At 31.5% G+C, this 21,681-nt stretch overlaps 1 pseudogene; it reads left to right on the forward strand.

The window, feature by feature from the left end:
* The first annotated feature begins 415 nt into the window (after positions 1–415).
* On the forward strand, positions 416–2,080 carry LOC149558925 (L-type lectin-domain containing receptor kinase IX.1 pseudogene; annotated as a pseudogene).
* The last annotated feature ends 19,601 nt before the right edge of the window (positions 2,081–21,681 follow it).

Consider the following 21,681-nt stretch of genomic DNA (forward strand, 5'->3'; position numbering starts at 1 on the left):
TATGCCATCCACCATCTTGTGCACCATGCCAGCGTGCCTTCATAAAGACTGAAATCTAATATCAAACGAGAAGCCCATGTTTTTCACAATTAGTTTGTACTTCGTTAGAATATCCACAAGGATTTCCACCAAGAATTATACGTTGCTTGATATCAAAAAGAGTTTTCTTGGGCTCTGATCCCTACGTCCACGAAGAGCTCGATGAAACCTGCGGGCCATCGAAGGTCCATCCCGACTAACGAATCAGAAGGTCCTAATCCTGTAAGATAATAATGAAGAGAGAGGCCTATGTGTTCGTTCCTATCTCGAAATGCAATCGGCTGAACAATTGCAATAGCCTTCTTCCTATGAAAGGCACTACAAAATATAATTGCTAACAAATTACCCTCAGAGACCCTCTAAATCACATACTAGGATGGCTAAATTCACTCACCCTACAGGGGCCTTCCTTTTCTTAACCTGTGTTTCTCTTTTCCTATTATCATCGCATCCAGGAAACTTTGCTTTTAGGTTCCCTCCTCTAACAGGTATAGAAAGGAAAAATGATGCCACATATCAAGAGAGTAATCAAAGAGCCCTGTACCTTACACGAAATGAAGCATCAGGGAACCTTAAGAACAGTTCCGGCTGGGCGTATTATACTGACCGTATTTCGCTATGGAATAGCTCTACTGGGCCTCTGGCCAATTTTTCAACTTACTTTCAATTCAATATTGATATGAACAACGAAATATACGATAATCATGGAGATGGACTTGCGCTCTTCATGGCACCATTCGAACTAGAACCACTAGAGGATGCTTATGGTGGATTTCTTGGCTTGTTTAATGAGGAAAGCTTTAAACAATCATCTTATCAGATGGTTGCTGTGGATTTTGATACATACAACAACGATTGGGATCCTGATGACAATCATGTTGGGATCGACGTCAATAGCATTTTCTCGAAGTTCATTTTTCCGCTCAATACATCCAGTGTATTTAATCGCTCTACACACCAAAATCTGACAAATGCGACTTGGGATGCCTGGGTGGATTATGACAGTGTAGAAAAGGTTCTGCACATCTTTCTCTAGTATAATTCTTCTAAACCCAAAATCCCTCTATTTAACCATACAATAGATCTGAGCAACTGTCTACCAGAGTACATCAAGATTGGCTTCTCGGCTGCCACTGGAGAGTACACAGAGACGCACACCGTAAAAGTTTGGAATTTTACTTCTGAATATTAGTGGGGAGTCAGACCTCCTGGTGAATTACTTAGAAATGGCAATGCAAACAGATTTTCTGTGAAAGTTTATTTGATATGCATGTTCTTCATTGTTGTGGTCCTATGTGGCTTCATAGTTGTTCGCTGGTGGCAGTATTTCAGAAAAAGGGGAAGAGAAGGTAAGGCTAGGGAAGAGAGCAATCCAAAGTTGGATGAATGCTGTTTTCATGGCCCCCAAAGATTTTTCTACGCCGAGCTCAGTGTCGCGATAGGAAATTTCTACGAGAAAGAAAAGCTTGGACAAGGCGGCTTCGGCAGTGTTTACAAAGGAATCCTGCCTGGCACCAGGGAGGCGCTGGCTGTGAAAAGAATAGCTCAAGGATCGAAACAAGAAAGAAAGGAGTATGTCTTCGAAGTTCAAACAATCAACAGGTTGAGACACCGTAATCTTGTGCGGCTTTTAGGATGGTGCCACAAAAAGGGAGAGTTACTTCTGGTCTACGAGTACTTGCCAAATGGGAGTCTGGATAAACACATTTTTGGGGAAGAGGAGGATACGCTGGATTGGAGCCGAAGATACAGTATCGCTTGCGACATTGCCTCTGCTCTTGTTTATCTCCACGAAGAGTGGGACCAACGTGTCGTTCATCGAGACATGAAGGCAAGCAACGTAATGTTGGATTCTGATTTCAATGCCAAGTTGGGTGATTTTGGTTTGGCGAGACTGATGGAACGTGACCAGGAGGCTTCCCATATGACCATGGTGGCGGACACACGGGGGTATGTTGCTCCAGAGTGCTCCATAACAGGGAAAACCAGTCCAGAAGCTGACATGTACAGCTTTGGGGCGGTTACACTAGAAATTTCCTGAGAAATGTGGCCGATTGATCACAGCCTTCTGGTCAACATCTATTGCATACTGGACCTTCTGATGTATGGACCAATTTCATTCGTAGATAGGATTCCTGACAAATATAACACATCTGTGGCATTTTCAAGCTATCCAGTTGTTATCAAAACTGCATTTGGGATCTATAGAAATTATTCTTAAGAAATACAGTTGGGTTTTGTATATTTTCTCTGTTGCCTTGTCCACCTAAATTTATCCTATTTTCGCTTGTAGGATGAGGTGTTTCAGGAACACGGTCTGTTGTTCTTGAATTTTCATTCTGGCGACTCATTTCCACAAATACAGGTAATGCTTGATTGTACCTATCACTTATTCAAAATCAACTTCATGTCTCCCTTGTGTTTCAAAATGAGATACTTCATCGGATGTTTGTTGACGAGGAATTCTATCCCTATTTTGTAATTCCAATTCTTGTATTAGCAATCATGCCCTTCTTCTAGCATAATTTAGTCGTCGGACTTCATTTTTCCTTCTTCTTTCTTCTTCTCTTTTAGCTTGTGTTATTTGTTCTTCTCATTGTCTACGATACTCTATTTGGTATTCTATCTGGTATGCTCTTTGTTGCTCCATTTGGTATTGTCTTCTTTCTTGATCCGATTGGAAATTCATACTTGATTTATTCATTTCTATGAAATAAATTTGTAACCAAACATTAAAAAAATAGTAGATTTAGTAAATTATTTTTTATAAAATTGGTTTAAAATATCACATTAATTTAATGGCATTGCACTTTAGATAAGATAGATATTTATTCATTTCTAATTAATAGTTTAACAATTCACAACTACATATAGGAGGAACTTTTTTGTGTAGATAAGATCTAAAAATATACTAAATACCAAATAGTCTTGTATGTATAATACTAAATTTATTTAAGAGAAAGGAAAAGTAAAATACGTTCATCAAAATTGATAAGTTGAATAGACAAATTAATAAAAAAAATCTATAATGTCAAATAATATGACTCCTAGATTTCATTATAGTGATGCAAAAACATGTGGAATTCATTAGTGAGGAAAAGGTTATTTTCGCCATCAATGTGCTCTTCATCATAGCAGATGTCTTTCATAAATTCAAAGAACCCAAATGATTTCTTCCATGCGTCATGAATTTCCTTTGTATATTGTCCCATCTGCAAGATTTGAGAATCTTGGACACCTCGAACATGAAAGCTCACATTATGAATTTCATCTGTAATTTTTTTACAAGACTCAGAAATGATTGTTCCCAAACTATCCAAATAATTTTGAACAATTTGGCTTGATTGCACCAAGTCATTTGGAAGAAGTGGGCTTGTAATAGTGTTCTCAGAATTATTTTGTTGAGCATCCATAGTTAATTTTTTTCTGATATCTATAATGTAAGGATAAAAAATGGTTAGTATCAAAATGACAAGAATTAAGCAATGCATATATAGAAATAAATTGGTATTTGAAAGAGAAGAAGATTTGTTTGATTCTTTCTTATTGACATAATTCTACGCATTTAATTTCTTTTAACAAAAACCTTATATCTTCTTAATATTATTTATATAATGTTCTAATCTTTGATTTTAAAATTTAATAGTAAAACCTAACTTCAAATATTAAGGAGAAAATAGATAACATTTCATGAAATATTGTTTCTTATTTTCTTCATAGTTTGATAGATGTTAAAATTGAGATTTATAAGTAGAATAAAATTTATAAAAAATAAAAGACATTCTTAAATATAAAATTTAAATTTCCGAATCCATCATTTCATTTAAATGTGTATTAATCTTCCACACTTAGTTGATAGATCTAATTGAACTTTTCTAATCTATTTTAATATAAGGTTTAAATTTATAAATTTGAGAAAATTTGAAAAGAATATTAGAGATTATATCAAGGCCTAGGACCTACTTCTTACATATATCACAAGACAAGGTAGAGACCATGTAGTTTCTATTCTAACAAAGCTTTTAAGAATTATTTTTTCATAAATTTTGTTCCTTAAAAATACATAACTAAATGATACTATAATTTTAAACTTTCTTTTATTATCAAGCAATAAAAAATTATTTTCGCATAAGTCTATTCTCAAAGAATGCATAACAACAATACAATAATATTGATCAATCAATATATTATGAAAAATAGTATAATCTAAAATTTTATATATTAAAAATGATCTATCTATTAAAAATATTACTACTCATTAATAAAAATTAATGTATCATGCATTATAAATATATAAATTAATTATAATCGTACATGTGTATCTATGTTTATTTATCTAAACTTGGACCTATAGCATATAATTAGTTGATTAAAAATTATTCTACTTTTGTTGAAAATCTTAATAATAGTTTGTAGGAGCTATAATTGATATAAATCTCATCTACTTTTATTTAACATCATGATAATAGTTCACATGACCCATACTATATAATTAGTTGATCTAAAATCTATCTACTACTCTTCAACATGATGATGATAGTTCATAGAATGCAACACTTATATAAAGATTCAAAATCTTACAAGATCAAATCTAAAAACAACATTGAACCCATCTACTACTACATTTTTTATTCTTGTTAAAATATTTTGAATATTAATTTAGCTAAATCATAATTTTATACTAATATATTTCTCAAGACGAAATTATTTATCTAAATAAATTTTAAAATTTGTAAAACATATAATTATAAAAAATTGCAAACAATTATTATTATTAATCCACATAGTAAATAAATCTAAACAAATTTATAAGGTTTTCTAATATCAATAATTTGAGAGAATATCTAAATTTTAACAATATAACATGAAAAATAGTATAATCTAAAATTTTATATATTAAAATTGATCTATCTATTAAAAAGATTACTACTCATTAATAAAAATCAAAAATTAAAACATATAATTATAAAAATTCCAAACAGTTACCATTATTAATGTTATTTTAAAATAGCTTTGTAATGTTATTTTAATAATAGATAGAGGAATATAATCATTGATTCAAATAATTTAATGAAGAAGTCAGATTAATTAATACTATAATATCTAAATTCTAAAAATCTAATGTTTTGAATGAAGAGAAAGAAATAGAAAGAAATCTGCAATTGAGTAGAATTTCTAATATAACAAAGTTTCTAAGAAAATTTAAGGAAACTATGTAGATTTCAAAATAGGAAAATACTACACAATAAAAGTTTCTAAAATGGAAGAAATACAAATCTACAATATTTCTAATTGAGAAGAATTTCTATTCTATCAAAGTTTCTAAGAAAAATTAAGGAAATTATAGAGCTTTGAAAATAAGAAAAAACAACACAATAAAAGTTTCAAAAATAGAAGAAATCAAAACACATAAACATACATACTTAGAATAATGATCCTATTGCTCAATCCAATGTTGAATAGAAATCATAATTTTGATCCTATTACTCAATCCAATGTTGAATAGAAATCAGAATATCGATCTTGTTGTTCAATACAATGTTGCATAAAAAAGAAAATAGGCTCTTGCCATATATAATGTTGATGTGTGATGGTTCAACTTCAAAGAATTGAAAACATGTAATGCAAAAAAATGGAGCATAAGGCAAGACATTTGGTTTTCTTGTCATAATAGATTATTGGCTTTCTTCTTGCTCGAGTGAATGACGAAGAAATATATTTAGAAACATCTAAATGTGTCTTCACACTGTCAGCAATAAACTGTTATTTGATGACGACCTGACTGAACCTGACGTTTGATATTACGAACTCACAGGACGCGTGTTTAGTGTTTGGAAATATCGAAGCATTCAAACCAAAAATACAGTGTGGTTAAAGAGGGAATGGGAAGCATAAATGTTAAGCATTGCTGGTCAAGTCCACATGGAATTTCAATAAAGGACGTGGTATAACTGTTCAACTACCTGTCATATTTTTTCAAAATGTTAGATTGTTTACAACAAAATGTACTCCCATTGTAGAAGCCTCTCGGCTTAATTAACACCTCTTAGAGAAAATAAACTGACGAGGCATTAAAATACTATACAAAAAAATGGATGTCTATGATATTCGGCATTTGTGGACCATGCCTATTTGACTCAAAAAAGACTGAAATCATGGAACTTCACAACAAGAACCCCCGATAGTTTCAACCTGTTCGATGTTTTTCGTTCGTAATGGCCAAAGGCATTCCACGACAAATTCCATAGCGGATGACATCGAAAATATTTCTCTTGCACGCTCTTCATATCTCAACCAAGACCTTGATGGATCCTGCGTGTCATCGAGGTTTCATCATCACTAACAATTTCCTAGGTCTTATCGGTAAAAAAACAATAATTAAATTTAACACAACATGAAGAGGCCTATGTGTTTGGTGGTATGTCAAAATGTAATCACCCGACCGACTACATTAAGAAATGCTCAACTTCTATGTGTTTTCTAGGGAATGCCAAATCATAAAATCAGTAAGTAAAATAGAGACAACAAACTAACGAGGAATTTAACGTTTTATAAAAATGACTCGACTTATATGCTAACCACCATCTTCTGCACCATGCATGTCTGCCTTCAAAAAGACTAAAATTTAATATCGAACAAGAAGCCCATGAATTTCAACGTTAGTTTTCTACTTTGTTAGAATATCCACGGGGATTTCCACTAAGAATGCCATATCGCTTGATATCGAAAACACTTTCCCATCTGGTGTCCCAAGATTACAGTTTGGCAAGATGAGTCAAATATTAGTTGGGAGGGTTTAAAGATATTTAGTCAAATGTTGCGAAGTGAGCAATATCGGTTAAAATTTTATATTATATCATATAAGGATGAGGTGCTTAGTATTATAAGTGTATCATATGTGTTTTAAATGTTAAAAGAGTAAACAAGATTAGCATTAAAATATCAAGAGCACCATATTGGTCTAGAGTATTTTCTCTTCCATGCAAGATATCCAAATACAAATAACAAAGAGTGATTGTCACTATATCACACCTTTTAAGCTGTATGACAAATTCTAGATGATGCAGACCACATTGGATGGTTAATGTTAAACTCCATGAGGTTCCAACTAGGTAGTGAATCCTCCATCAGTCGTTGCATATACCTATGCACTTAATCAACTCTTCTAATACATTCATCCTTAATCTATTATTACAAATCTAAAATCTTTCTCTAGCTCACAAATATGATACAGTGCAATACATTTGAAAAGATGAGAAATTTTTTAATGGAGAAATCACAATATATATAAACTTGCCTGCCACCAAAAAAAAATACCCTATACATCACCGAACCTGTAGACACTGAGACAGAAAATAACTAAAAAAAGTGTTTAAATAAATGGAAAACTACAACATCATGTAGCAGTTATCCTGAAGGTTGAATAATTTTGGAGTGGCATGAAAGAAATAGCCACCGCAAATAGAATAAGAAAATCTTCATTTTTCAAATTTAAATAACAGAAACCAATGACTTAAGAATTCTAATCATAGAAAGACCAATGCAATCACCTCTCCTTTATCATAAAATCTAAAGACTGCACTACGAAATGGGGGAAATCATACCAGAGTTAAGCTCTACTATAGTAGATATCCTTAACAAACCTAATATTTGTACAACTTAACACACAATCTCAATGTGGAAGTGGGAGAAAACTTTGCACAAATTTATCTACAAAATTGTATTTCAATAATCTATCAAAAACTCACAAATTTGATGACAAGAAAAATTTACAGATAACTTTTGATAGTGACCCCAAAAGGAAAAACAAATATCAAATCAATTTTCACTTTTGTTTGCAGGGAACTTAAAAACCATCGTAGACTCTAGAATAGATCCAAAAGGTCTACAACAATTCACGAGAAATTTAGGAACAAACTGGAACCATAAATGAAAAGGCATTCACCCATGACAGTTTTAACTATAGTATTAAATGTCATGTATAAAAAGTATTAATTAATCTTACATTGTCCTTGCATTTCAGCTGTCTATTTTATCATTCCTGTCCACTCTAGCCTGGGCAATTAAAAAAAATTACAATGTGTTAATAATTTTAAACTGCCATTTGTTCATTGGTTGGAATAGTTTTCTTTTAAAATTCTTAATAGATAAAATATAAAACCGCTAGCAAAATGCATACAGACTAATGAGAAAATAAGAATAATTAATAAAAATGAAATTAAAAATATGTATGCACTACATACTATAGGATAAATTTTATTGATGTGTGATATTTCTATCAAGATTTAACTGTGTAGTTTTTCAGTCAAACTTATTGACCCATGTTTCATGAGTAGTGATTCAACATGAATCCATCCCTCATTAGAATAAATAGAATTCTTGGTTTCTTAAATTAATAACTCTGCATATTGTAGGAAAAACTCTTCTACTATCTTTTTGATTGATGTTTTTGGTGTTTCACTTTTAATATTTCTTAGTATCCTATTTGGTAACCATGCCACTTTCTTATAGTTTTTAAAACCCATTGAGCTAAATAAAAAATAAATAAAAATCGATGTAAATTCTCTCAACTCATTAGATTTTTTGTATTTTTGCATGGCTCTAGTAATGATTTACTCTACTAAGAAATCCCTATATATCTTACGCCAAAACTTGCAATCCATCAAGTAGTCTCTTGAAGTGTAAATAAATGCTCATATGATGATAATATTTTTGAAAACAATGCAATATATTTTGTCGCACATTTTAGCATTTGACAAAATATATACATTCTTAGTTCTTTGCATGGATTTCGATTTGGAATTGCTTAAGATTTGTTTTATACTTATTTTTTTCCTAGTATACAACATCAAAATATTTACAAACATGGAAAATTTTGAGTCTATTATAATTCTATTTTGTGCATTTTGTCAATAAATATTTTCCAACATCAACCGTCTATCAAATTTTTTTGCATGCATGTTGACATTTTCTCAACTCACTCAATGAGTACATTTATATTTGTAGATTCATAATTTCTCACATTTTGGGGCGCTATTCTTACAATGGTAAGGGATAACAGTAGCATTGGGGACCTTAAATTACAAATTGAACAACAAACAAACTTAAAAATAGGTTTCCTCTGGTCTTATATTGCCTCAAAATAAAATAAAAAATAGATGTTCATTTGTCATTAAATGTTGAATTTTTTTTAAATTGTTTATTCGTAAATAATTTCTAATTATTGATAATTTTTGTAATTTGGATAAATAAATGTAGATAATTTTAATAATCCTTATAGGACTTAGATTAGTCTGGTTTAAATTAAATATTTATGTCCTAAGCTAAATTAGTAAAGATATAATAATTGAGCTTGTATGTTTGACAAAGATATAACTCTGTTATTGGCATGGGCTTTTGAGTGTTGTAGCTGGTAGACATCAATGGAGTTTTCCTTTTCTCAACTGATACGTTTTATGAAATCATTGCATATAGAGCATGACACTGGAACTATTATACTGCTACATCCTAAGCTAAATGAGTAAAGATATAATAATTTAGTCTAAGACATTCAAAGTAAAGGTGTAGGTAGGAGCTTGTATGTTTGACAAAGATATAACTCTGCTATTAGCATGGGCTTCTGAGTGTTGTAGGTGGTAGACATCAATGGAGCTATCCTTTTATTAATTGATATGTTTTATGAAATCATTGCATATAGAGCATGACATTATTGGGAACTATTATAATATTTCCAGCCTATGAATATGTTTTTGCTACTATTCTTGATTTCCTCTTCATGCCCTCTTGACTCCACATGTCATATACAGGCTTGTTTCTCTTCACAAGAGTGCACATATACTTACAAGTCAAGCATGTTAAATACGACTATTGTCTGAGACTGTAAAGCTTAACACATAGAAAAATAATATTTATTTACAATATGTGTAATTCTAGTTTCTATGATATTACAATTTCCATCAGAGGTCCTACTGATTCCATTTGTCCTTCCTCATTAATACAACTAAATTGGTATGCCCCTAAGCTTCCATTAACATTTGCAAGAACCATGCGATCTTGAACAACACTATAGCCATGATTGTTGTCAAGTCTTCCCTCATTTTACATATTGTCACAAGTACCTACAAGTAAAATTTCATCCAATTTAAAGTTCAATTCTGTATGCATTATCTTCAATTCCATTCATAGACTTCATAAGATGTCCCTATGATGCACCTGCATCATGAACTTCATGAATCATTTCTACATTTGATTTTTTTCCATGCTTAATGTCCAATTTTTGTTATAATTTTAATCATTGTGCTAAGATGGGAGCTCTAATTTTGTAAAAAAGTAGGCTCCATCAAGATCAACAAAAGCTTTTAAAGTAATAGCATAGAAGAAACTAAAGAAAATAAATGAATTCTTGTAAGTAAAAGGATCCTATCGACCTATTCAAAGGAGAAGAAAAAACATGTCAATTAAATTACAAAAACTTAATCATTGATAATGAGGACAATTTTTCCATAGAAAGTCAAATTATGATATTGCTAAGAGGGTTTTACAATATAATCATTTGTTAATAAAGAAGGCAAATTTTAAATTCTAAAAAAACTGAGAAAGATTTAAGTTAGAGGCCTTTCCTTATAGATGATCATATTATGATTTATGATGAATCCATAAAGGCTAGATTTATTTTCTTCTCTTAATATATATCGATAGAGAAATCTGGAAACCCCTTGGATCCATCTATTTGGGGTCCCATTATAGGAAAAAATAGGAGATAGAATAGTAGCGCATATGGTTGCTCCATATGCTAGAAAAACCATGCTCTTTCGTAGGAAACTCGTGTCCAAAGGTTTCAAAAGAATGTGTAAAACATTTAATGTTCTTTTACATTAAAAAAATCATTTTATGGTCCTAAAACAACTTAATAGGTCATTTTTGATATGTAATTGTTCTTCTTGCTTATTTGTATGACAATTAAACACAGTAGGCTGAGGGTATGTTATCATTGGTTGGCCCATTTTGTCTATAGTTAGAGAAGCTTATTTTATTGTTGTGAATCCACTATGTGTTGTGTAGGGGGAATGATAGCAAAACCAAGTAGAAAGAAAGATCTACTTTATATTATGCTATTAGTCAAATATCTATTTTAAAAATTGGCATAGATATGATATTTTATAAGTTTGGACATCTTCAAGTGACACAAAAAATTCTGAAGATGAGGTAGGAAATACATCATTTTCTAAGAAAGATTTGGAGAATGAGCATAGAATGCTTGGATCAATGTATTTCCCAAAAAAGCATGACACAAGAGATTTCAACAGAGAATACCTAGACCAACACATTGTCCACAAAGTTATGACACAAGAAAGTTCAATGGAAGACTTTCTAAAAGAAATGGAATCAAACACTCATTTCCAAAATAGCAAGCTTGGATTAGGAATTAAATTAAGATCCAACAATTCATATTTTCTAAAATTGGAGTACAAATACATTGAAAAAAAATATAGCATGATAGCCTTTGTATGCTTAGCATAACCTATACAGTCAACTAAGAGAAACTGGAAAAATTGACTTTAACACTTAAACCATCTAAAATCAATTCTTATTGTTTTGTAACTATATATAATTATTGACGACTACTTCTTTTGAAATTTTTTGGTTGTATTGAATCAAGCTATGGCAATTACTTCCTTGAATTTCATGCTTTTTTAAGTTTTAGCTACTATGATGGCTTCGTTTATTAGGATATCCAAGTTTAAAGCTTGGTTGTAGACAAATTTTGCAGTAGCATGTTTGCACCATTTGTTGGAAGGTCAACTACTGAATTTTAAAAGCCTTACCTCTACATACTATATAAACATCTGTATGCTGGACAATAGTCTTCCTTGGTTAGTTAAGTATGGTGAGCTTGTATTTTACTGTAGATTTTAGCATTTGATCAACAAAACATTTATGCATTTTACTTGTATCACATTCACATTTTGTGTCATAATCATTATTGAAAGCATGAATACCATATTGTTCAAGCCAATGGTAAGACAAACTCTTGACACAAAGTTTGGTCATTACTTGACTTGGCTTTAATATGTTGAGGGGAAGCACATGGTACAGGTGGTTGCAAGAAGAACCTCTTATAGAATTATCACATGAATAAAGTATGAGACAAATCTCAAACCACATTTTATGGTTCTTTGACCTTTCCTCTTATTTTCATAACTAGTGGTTGGTCAAGAAAAAAAGGGGAAATTTGGTTTAATGTTTAAATACTAATTGTTGCCAACTAGACTTTACAAGGTCTAAGTAAACTTTGTGTAGATCATTTAGGGAGGACGTTGACTTGCCATCATTTCTTATGCAAATAAGTTTAAATTTTCTTTCCACTTAATTTTTTTTAGAATATAGGAAAAACCAATGAGTCCTTAATCTTCCAACATTTCTTTCAGTGAGTCTATTCTTTTCTCATATATTTCTATTTAAATAGAATAATTCAATTTTCACCATGGAGCTTCTCATTACATGGGAGACCATCATTCCTTAAGGAGAGATGTGATAAATATTCCTCATGGCATTCCCAATCAAAGAGAAATAGCACTAACCCAAGCTTATTCTGATCTATCTAGAAAAAATATTGTCTAAGTATCACAATCCTTCCATCACACCCCACTAACCCCGTCAACCAACTTTCAAAGTTATGTCAAGCCTTAGTGCCCAAGAATGTCTCCTCTTCTAGCTCAATACTCTATGCCCAATTTTAACTTAAATAGCTCAATGCTCTCTTGGAGCTATTTGGAATTTGGTAGATTCATGGTAGTGAGCTCTGCAATAAAAAGACTTCCATATGCTAGGGCCATAAAATATCTTCTCAAGACTACTGCTCACCCAAACACTATATTTGTTTAGGTACAAAGTTTGAACTGTGTGAATGCTTTTAGTCATGAATCACTATCTCTATCTCAAGTGGGTATATACATTATTGAGACTTGCCTTAAATTATGCAAGCCGGTGATCCCTACAATGACCATAAATGTCTGTAGAGGCTAGGGAATATGGATGCTGTTAGAACTACATATAAAATTGATAGGCAGGATCCTAGGTTAGATGTTGCTAGTGAAACAACTGTAGTTTCATCCCTAGTGTTCTGCAGCATGAACCTTTCCTATTTCAAGAGGCTCATTTGTGCTTCCATCATGGTAAATTTTTAGTAGCTTCATGAATGCAAGCTATATTATATTTATTTATTTTTGTTGAGGAGCTCATCAACCTTCCTATTCTAGATTTTTTTATTTCACTGAAAAGCATAGATGATCTTATAGTAACTCGCTTAAGTCTACAATCTCTCCATTCTATTGCTCTTCTTATGAGTTAGAGGTAAAAGTAAATAAATGTGGTATGTTTTTAGATTATACTACAACAAAATATTAGTTGAATTGATTTTCTTGGGTGATCTCTTAGGATGAACTATTGTGGAGCTGGGTGGATATATAAAGTAATAAAAAGTGTAATCTATTTGATTTAAATTCAAGAAAATGGCTAGAGTTTTCGAGCTCATGAGTTAGACAATATACATGGGTGGTTCAATAAACATGTTGGAATCAGAGTGATTTTATTAAGGTACACAAACTTGAAGTTGTGGGTGTTAATATATTTCAAGTTTTCATTATGGATTTTTTTTGTTCTATATTATTTAAACTAAAGCTATCTAAGTAGATGCTTTACTACAAATTGTTTTCATGGATTGACTAAAATTGGGTATACATTATTTTGTGTGGGAATTCCTTAATGGGAAAGTGCAGTCTCTTTATGAACACAATTATCACATGCTAATAACTATATATATCTACTATGCCTGGAACATCAACTTCTAGAACTAAATACACACTAGGTTGGATAAAAATTACTTTATCCAATTGAATGGATTCTACTGTTGTGATAAAAATCCAAAAACCTAAAACTAGTGTTTATAGCTTGTCAAAACTATTCAGATGCATCCTCCTTCGAATAGGAATGACAATGCTCGACTTAAACCAACAAGTATTCGGTATAAACTACTTTTTACTTTGAAGGCCTTGTGCATCCGGTGAGATTTTATGCAACTCGCAACAAAAAAATTATATTATAATGGCTATTTTCTTCCTACACCCTTACTGCACCCTTCTTCGCTATTTTCTTCCTCTTCACATCTCCCTATCATTGCCCCACAACCCCACTTCTCTTTCTTGTTCACAATAGCCTACCTAATTTCCAATGCACTCCCCTATTTTATTACACTCAATTTGGCTTGTTTTTAAGTTCTTTAAAAATTGCTTCCATCATCTTCCCTATGAAAATTCAACTTCTACTTGATGTCTATTTTTGTGTTTAGAATTTGAGTTTAATGTTCTTCTTGGACAACAATGTAAAATTGATTCAATAAATTAGTTACTTTTAAAGGCTTTCAGTCTTGGCATATGTGGTGATGAAAAATACTTGTCATGCCTGTGTTTACTTCCACATTAGGTGTTCGTGTGTATGAGGTCAATTGTAGCTAAAATCTTTCTCTGTTGTTGTATGTGCATACCCATTTCCAAAGCCTCAAGTCAGCACATGTAGAGAACATACTTGTAAAGGTTTTTTAATTAGAGTTTAGTTTTTTAAAAACTATCAAAAGCTTTAGCCTTTTAAGCAACATTTGAAACCATGTATTAAAGTTTACAATTAAACAAGTTTAAGTTCCATCTAATTTGTTTCAACATCTATGTGATGAGCATGCAATCTTGAGTGCAAGATGTAAAGCTACCAAAGCCTATCACCATCTATCCACATGCAAGTCTCAAGTCATCATCAATGTTCCTACTCATTGAATCAGTCTGCCTTGCTCCCTTCTTGTATCTCTTATTTGTAAAACCTTAGACTATTATTTTTCCTTATTTTAGAAGGTGCTAGCTCAATGGATGAGCCCTTGCATTACAAGCAAGGGATGGTGGTTCAAATCCATCATGCCTTAACATGAATTAATTAATTACATTGCAATATATATATATATATATATATATATATATATATATATATATATATATATATATATATATATATATATATATATATATATAGAACTTATTATTTTCATACCATCTTTTCTCTAACTATTTTCAAGAAGGAAATAAGTGAGATTAAAGACGTTTCTATAAAGAAAAAATTCAAATCATCTCTAAGACACAATAATAGTGTTGTTCCTTATTGTCTTTCTAAGATAATAGTCTAAGACACTCACTTAAAAACAATACTTAAGACAATACACAACTTTTTTTAGTCTCCATTTACAACAATTTACTCAAAAATTATCTCCAATATTATCTTAAAACCCCCCTTCATGTTGTAGTGATCACCCAATGTCCTAATCCTTAAAAAAAGATTCATCTTCCATTTTGATAAAAAGAGAGGGACCTCAGCTCGTTTAAGTGCTTTTGTTTTCTAGGAAATTCCAGATCATAATATTAGAGAAAACAAACTCACGATGTTATACGGAAAATTGGACGTTTATGATATCTGGCATTTTGTGGGCCATGCCTATTCGCCTTGAAAAGACTAAACTTGCGGAACGTTGTAAAAAGAACCGCCGAGAATTTCAACGTATTCGATGTGTTTCTCTAGTAATGCCCAAAGGCATTCCACAACAAATTCCGTAGCGGATGACATCGAAAATATTTCTCCTGCAAGCTCTTCATGATATGTCAATGTCAACGAAGACCTCGATGCGTTTCGTCGAAGTTTCATCGTGACTAGCAATTTCCCAGGGCTTATCCGTCACAAAACAATAATGAAATTTAACGCAACACGGAGAGGCCTATCTGTTCGTTGGTAGGCCAAAATGGAATCAGCCGACCAACTGTAACAAATTCTTAACTTCTATGTGTTTTCTAGGAAATGCCGAATCATAAAATCAGTTAGTTATCTAAAGAGAACAAACTAACGAGGCATTTAACATTTTGTAGAAACAACTCCACTTATATGCTATCCACCGTCTTGTGCACCATGCTCGCCTGCCTTCATAAAGCCTATGTGTTTGTTCCTATCTCGAAATGGAATCGGCTGAACAATTGCAATAGCCTTCTTCCTATGAAAGGCACTACAAAATATAATTGCTAACAAATCACCCTCAGAGACCCTCTAAATCACATATGAGGATGGCTAAATTCACTCACCCTACACGGGCCTTCCTTTTCTTAACTTGTGTTGCTCTTTTCCTATTATCATCGCATGCAGGAAACGTTACTTTTAGCTTCCCTCCTCTAACAGGTATAGAAAGGAAAAATGATGCCACATATCAAGAGAGTAATCAAGGAGCCCTGCAGCTTACACGAAATTAAGCATCAGGGAACCTTAAGAACAGTTCTGGCTGGGCGTATTATACTGACCGTATTCCGCTATGGAATAGGTCTACTGGGGCTCTGGCCAATTTTTCAACTTACTTTCAATTCAATATTGATCTGAACAACGAAATATACGATAATCATGGAGATGCACTTGTGCTCTTCATGACACCATTCGAGCTGGAACCACCAGAGGACGCTTATGGTGGATTTCTTGGCTTGTTTAATGAGGAAAGCTTTAAACAGTCATCTTATCAGATGGCTGCTATGGAGTTTGATACATACAACAACGATTGCGATCCTGATGACAATCATGTTGAGATCGACGTCAATAGCATTTTCTCGAAGTTCATTTTTCCGCTCAATACATCCAATCTATTTAATCGCTCTACACACCAAAATCTCACAAACGCGACATGGGATGCCTGGGTGGATTATGACGGTATAGAAAAGGTTCTGCACTTCTTTCTCTGGTATAATTCTTCTAAACCCAAAATCCCTCTATTTAACCACACAATAGATCTGAGCAACTGTCTACGAGATTAAATCAAGATTGGCTTCTCGGCTGCCATAGGAGAGTACACAGAGACGGACACCGTAAAAGTTTGGAATTTTACTTCTGAATATTCGTGGGAAGTCGGACCTCCTGGTGAATTACTTAGAAATGGCAATGCAAACAGATTTTCTGTGAAAGTTTATTTGATATGCGTGTTCTTCGTTGTTGTTGTCCTATGTGGCTTCATAGTTGTTCGCTGGTGGCAGTATTTAAGAAAAAGGGGAAGAGAAGGTAAGGCTAGCGAAGAGAGAGATCCAGAGCTGGACGAATGTTATTCTCATGGCTCCCGAAGCTTTTCCTATGTCGAGCTCAGTGCCACGACAGGAAATTTCTGTGAGAAAGAAAAGCTTGGACAAGGCGGCTTCGGCAGCATTTACAAAGGAATCCTGCCCGGCACCAGGGATCCGTTGGCTATCAAAAGAATAGCTCAAGGATCGAGACAAGGAAGAAAGGAGTATGTCTCCGAAGTTCAAACAATCAGCAGGTTGAGACACTGTGATCTTGTGCGGCTTTTAGGATGGTGCCACGAAAAGGAAGAGTTACTTTTGGTCTACGAGTACTTGCCAAATGGGAGTCTGGATAAACACATTTTTGGGGAAGAGGAGGATACGCTAGATTGGAGCCAAAGATATAGTATCACCTGTGACATTGCCTCTGCTCTTGTTTATCTCCACGAAGAGTGGGACCAGCGTGTCGTTCATCGAGACATGAAGGCAAGCAACGTAATGTTGGATTCTGATTTCAATGCCAAGTTGGGTGATTTTGGTTTGGTGAGACTGATGGAACGTGACCAGGAGGCTTCCCATACGACCATGGTGGCGGGCACACGGGGGTATGTTGCTCCAGAGTGCTACATAATAGGGAAAACCAGTCCAGAAGCTGACGTGTACAGCTTTGGGGCGGTTACACTAGAAATTGCCTACGGAAGGCAGCCGATTGATCACAGCCTTGAAGAACACAATTGTTTCTCTTTTCTTGTCAACATCTATTGCATACTGGACATTCTAATGTACGGACCACTTTCATTCGTAGATAGAATTCCTGACAAATATAACACATCTGTGGCATTTTCAAGCTATCCAGTTGTTGTCGAAACTGCATTTAGGATCTATAGAAATTATCCTGAAGAAATACAGTTGGGTTTTGTATATTTTCTCTGTTGCCTTGTCCACCTAAATTTATCCTATTTTTGCTTGTAGGATGAGGTGTTTTTGGATCAGGAACACGCTCTGTTGTTCTTGAATTTTCATTTTGGTGACTCATTTCCACAAATACAGGTAATGCTTGATTGTACCTCTCACTTGATTCAAAATCAACTTCATGTCTCCCTTGTGTTTCAAAATGAGATACTTCATCGGATGTTCGTTCACGAGTAATACTATCCCTATTTTGTAATTCCAATTCTTGTATTAGCAATCCTGCCCTTCTTCTAGCATAATTTAGTCGTCGGACTTCATTTTTCCTTCTTCTTTCTTCTTCTCTTTCAGCTTGTGTCATTTGTTCTTGTCATCGTCTACGATACTCTCTCTGGTATTCTCTCTGGTATGCTCTTTGTTGCTCCATTTGGTATTGTCTTCTTTCTTCATCCGATTGGAAATTCATACTTGATTTATTCATTTCTATGAAATAAATTTGTAACCAAACATTGAAAAAATAGTAGATTTAGTAATTTATTTTTTATAAAATTGGTTTAAAATATCACATTAATTTAGTGGCATTGCACTTTAGATAAGATAGATATTTATTCATTTCTAATTAATAGTTTAACAATTCACAAATACATATAGGAGGAACTTTTTTGTGTAGATAAGATCTACAAATATACTAAATACCAAATAGTCTTGTATGTATAATACTAAATTTATTTAAGACAAAGGAAAAATAGCATACGTTCATCAAAATTGATAAGTCGAACAAACAAATTAATAATAAAAAATTGATAATGTCAAATAATATGACTCCTAGATTTCATTATAGTGATGCAAAAACATGTAGAATTCATCAATGACAAAAAGGTTATTTTCGCCATCCATGTGCTCTTCATCATAGCAGATGTCTTTCATAAATTCAAAGAACCCAAATGATTTCTTCCATGCCTCATGAATTTCCTTTGTATATTGTCCCATCTGCAAGATTTGAGAATCTTGGACACCTCGAACATGAAAGCTCGCATTATGAATTTCATCTGTAATTTTTTTACAAGACTCAGAAATGATTGTTCCCAATCTAGCCAAATAAGTTTGAACAATTTGGCTTCATTGCACCAAGTCATTTGGATGAAGTGGGCTTGTGATAGTGTTCTCAGAATTATTTTGTTGAGCATCCATAGTTAATTTCTTTCTTTTATCTATAATGTAAGGATAAAAAATGGTCAGTATCAAAATGACAAGAATTAAGCTATGCATATATAGCAATAAATTGGTATTTGAAAGAGAAGAAGATTTGTTTGATTCTTTCTTATTGACATAATTCTACGCATTTAATTTCTTTTAACAGAAAACTTATATGTTCTTAATATTATTTATATAATGTTCTAATCTTTGATTTAAAAATTTAATAGTAAAACCTAACTTCAAATATTAAGGAAAAAATAGATAACATTTCATGAAATATTATTTTTTATTTTCTTCATATTTTGATAGACGTTAAAATTGAGATTTATAAGTAGAATAAAATTTATAAAAATTAAAAGACATTCTTAAATATAAAATTTAAATTTCCTGATGCATCATTTCAATTAAATGTGTATTAATATTTCAGACTTAGTTGATAGATCTAATTGAACTTTTCTAATGTATTTTAATATAAGGTTGAAATTTATAAATTTGAGAAAATCTGAACAAAATGTTAGAGATTATATCAAGGCCTAGGACCTACTTCTTACATACATCACAAGACAAGGTAGATACCATGTAGTTTCTATTCTAACAAAATTTTTAAGAATTATTTTTTCATAAATTTTTTTCTTTAAAAATACATAACTAAATGATACCTATAATTTTAAACTTTCTTTTATTATCACGCAATAAAAAATTATTTTCCCATAAGTCTATTCTCAAAATATGCATAACAACAATACAATAATATTGATCAATCAATATAACATGAAAAATAGTATAATCTAAAATTTTATATATTAAAAAGTATCTATCTATTAAAAAGATCACTACTCATTAATAAAAATTAATGTATCATGCATTATAAATATATAAATTAATTATAATTGTACATGTGTATCTATGTTTATTTATCTAAACTTGGATGTTTGATAAACTATATAATGGATTGGTTTCAAATCAATTTTCTATTTCTTAAAAAAACAACTCCTATTTTTATTAAAGAGTTTCGTTAAAGTATTAGATTTAAATTGTTTCATGATGTATAATGAGCTTATCTAAATTATTCTACTACTATTCAATATCATGATAGTAGTTGATAAAACATATAATAGTATAATTAGCTAATCTCAAATCCATCTACTTTAATTTAATAGTGCAATAATAGTTCATAGGACCTATAGCATATAATTAGTTGCTTAAAAATTATTCTACTTTTGTTGAAAATCTTAATAACAGTTTGTAGGAGCTATAGTTTATATAAATCTCATCTACTTTTATTTAACATCATGATAATAGTTCACATGACCCATACTATATAATTAGTTGATCTAAAATCTATCAACTACTCTTCAACATGATGATGATAGTTGATAGAATGCAACACTTATATAAAGATTTAAAATCTTACAAGATCAAATCTAAAAATAACGTTGAACCCACCTACTACTACATTTTTTATTCTTGTTAAAATATTTTGAATATTAATTTAACTAAATCATAATTTTATACTAATACATTTCTCGAGAACAAATTATGTATTTAAATAAATTTTAAAAATTGTAAAACATATAATTATAAAAAATTGCAAACAATTATTATTATTAATCCACATAGTAAATAAATCTAAACAAATTTAAAAGTTTTTCTAATATCAATAATTTGAGAGCATATCTGAATTTTAACAATATAACATGAAAAATAGTATAATCTAAAATTTTATATATTAAAATTGATGTATCTATTAAAAAGATTACTACTCATTAATAAAAATTAAAAATTAAAACATATAATTAAAAAAATTGCAAACAATTACCATTATTAATATTATTTTAAAATAGCTTTGTAATGTTATTTTAATAATAGATAGAGGAATATAATCATTGATTCAAATAATCTAATGAAGAAGTTAGATTAATTAATACTATAATATCTAAATTCTAAAAATCTAATGTTTTGAATGAAGAGAAAGAAATGGAAAGAAATCTGCAATTGAGTAGAATTTCTAATATAACAAAGTTTCTAAGAAAATTTAAGGAAACTATGCAGATTTCAAAATAGGAAAAAGCTACACAATAAAAGTTTCTAAAATGGAAGAAATACAAATCTACAATGTTTCTAATTGAGAAGAATTTCTATTCTATCAAGGTTTCTATGAAAAATTAAGGAAATTATAGAGCTTTGAAAATAAGAAAAAACAACACAATAAAAGTTTAAAAAATAGAAGAAATCAAAACACATAAACATACATACTCAGAATAATGATCCTGTTGCTCAATCTAATGTTGAATAGAAATCATAATATTGATCCTGTTACTCAATCCAATGTTGAATAGAAATCAGAATATCGATCCTATTGTTCAATACAATGTTGAATAAAAAAGAAAATAGGCTCTTGCCATATATAATGTTGATG

The sequence above is a fragment of the Cupressus sempervirens genome, chromosome 5 (assembly GCF_028749045.1).
Source record: "Cupressus sempervirens isolate cs-2001-9-10 chromosome 5, ASM2874904v1, whole genome shotgun sequence".
NCBI lineage: Eukaryota > Viridiplantae > Streptophyta > Pinopsida > Cupressales > Cupressaceae > Cupressus > Cupressus sempervirens.